Below are 2,407 nucleotides of genomic sequence, written 5' to 3' on the forward strand. Positions count from 1 at the left end.
TAGTAATAATAAATGATGATATCCTGACAAATTCCCATGAAGAAAACACAACTTGGAGCACAAACTTGATGGACATTGCACATATTTCAAATTTGACTATTATCACAATAACAAATTTCTTCCCCATTATTATATCTCTAGCATCCCTTTTTCTTTTAGTATTTTCCTTGTGGAAACATCTCAAGAAGATGCGGCTCAGTAGCAAAGGATTCCAGGATGCCAGCACCAATGTCCACATCAGAGCTATAAGAACTGTGATTTCTTTCCTTTTGCTATTTACCATATTTTTGTTGACTTTTATCATCTCAGTTTGGAGTTCCTTTAGGCTAAAAAGAAAAACTATTTTTCTGTTCTGTTTAGCTTTGAAAATCCTGTATCCTTCAAGCCACTCACTCATCTTGATTTGGGGAAACAAGAAATTGACAAAAGCTTTTCTGTGGTTCTTAAGGCAGCTGAGATTCTGGTTGACAGAAAAAAAGTAAGTCATGCAGAAAACAAGCTGATTGAACTTGACATTTTATGCTGTGTTTTTAAAATGTGTATTTACAAAGACAGAAGTATTTTACCTAAGCTTAGTACAAAATTATATTTGTACTTATGAAAAAATGCTAGAAAAGTTATAAGATTCTACATGTTAACCAATATTTTAGGAAAGAAATCAAATGCTACAAGATGTAAGAGATTGCTTGGGAATTGTGAATCCATACTATACCTTTTCATCACATATTTTATGTTTTCATCTTTTTTTTTTGAAGACTATGTGGTATATTTCTCATTGTATTAGTCTGTAGAAACACAATATGCTTATATTTTATTTTATTTTTTGAAACTCAGTCTTTAAAATAGGAATGAAAATGAATTTTAAATTAAACTTGAGATGTATATTTGAGAGAGATATTGTTATTTCATAAATTCTAATTTATAGTTAGTAAGGAGTAATCAGAAATGCTGTCAGGAAGAGCTGTATATAGTAAATTTTTAATTTATTTTTTGTAATTATTTGCACATTTATAATAAACTGCACAAAGATGTCTTGATTTTATAAGACGCAAAATGTTAGAAAATTGTCAAGCGTTTCAAGTTTTTTTTCTTTGCCCTATAAAGTCAATTCTGTTATGTGTCCAGTACAGATAAGAAAGTCATTTCTTGCCTCCCCGCGCCCTGCAGCACCTCGGCATGGCCGCCCAAGGGGAACCCCAAGTCCAGTTCAAGCTAGTGCTTGTGGGCGACGGCGGCACCGGCAAGACCACCTTCGTGAAACGCCATCTGACCGGAGAGTTCGAGAAGAAGTATGTCGCCACTCTGGGCGTGGAGGTGCACCCGCTCGTCTTCCACACCAACCGCGACCCCATCAGGTTCAACGTGTGGGACACGGTGGGCCAGGAGAAGTTTGGGGGCCTGCGGGATGGCTACTACATCCAAGCTCAATGTGCTATTATAATGTTTGATGTGACATCCAGAGTAACTTATAAGAACGTGCCTAACTGGCATAGAGAGCTTGTTCGTGTCTGTGAGAATATCCCCATCGTGCTGTGCGGCAACAAAGTGGACATTAAGGACCGGAAAGTTAAGGCCAAGTCTATTGTCTTCCACCGGAAGAAAAATCTTCAGTACTATGACATCTCTGCCAAAAGTAACTACAACTTTGAAAAGCCCTTCCTCTGGCTCGCTAGAAAACTGATCGGAGATCCTAACTTGGGAGTTTATTGCCATGCCTGCGCTTGCGCCCCCAGAGGTGGTCATGGATCCCGCTTTGGCAGCACAGTATGAGCACGATTTAGAGATCGCCCAGACAACGGCTCTCCCGGTTGAGGACGACGACCTGTGAGGAGAAGGAACGGGAGCCCCAGCGTCAGAAGTCTAGTTTTATAGGCAACTGTCCTGTGATGTCAGTGGTGCCGCGTGTTTGCCACTTTATTAGATAGCTAACCAGAACATGTGCTTAATCTTTGGGATGCTGAAGGAGATGAATGGGCTTCAGAGTGAATGTGGCAGGTTAAGGAAAAAAAACTTTTTTTTTGGACCACATATTTAGCTGTGTTGAAACTGCAGTTGTCTCCATTTTGTTTCTAAGACAGCTGCGATCACATCACAACATTCAGTGGTGAAATATTGTTTGTTACTGTCATTCCCATTCCTTTTTAGAATCAGAATAAAGTTGTATTTCAAATATCAAAAAAAAAAGTCATTTCTTCTAGTTTTTGAAATAAGATCTTGTCTGAGAGATCTGATATCAGACTACTTATCTTTTCCCTATATTATCTTAGGTTCTAAGAATTGTCAATTGTTTCCTCTCTATCTAAAAATTTTCAATTTATAATAGGCAGTTTCAATTATGTCCAACCTTAACAATATTCATGGGGGCTAGTAAAATGACATCATCTTGAGTGCGAAGAGCACATGTAGA

At 38.1% G+C, this 2,407-nt stretch overlaps 1 pseudogene; it reads left to right on the plus strand.

Moving 5' to 3' along the window:
• The first annotated feature begins 1,167 nt into the window (after window positions 1-1,167).
• On the plus strand, window positions 1,168-2,184 carry LOC126022438 (GTP-binding nuclear protein Ran-like; annotated as a pseudogene).
• Window positions 2,185-2,407: the final 223 nt, after the last annotated feature.

The sequence above is a fragment of the Suncus etruscus genome, chromosome 11 (assembly GCF_024139225.1).
Source record: "Suncus etruscus isolate mSunEtr1 chromosome 11, mSunEtr1.pri.cur, whole genome shotgun sequence".
Lineage (NCBI taxonomy): Eukaryota > Metazoa > Chordata > Mammalia > Eulipotyphla > Soricidae > Suncus > Suncus etruscus.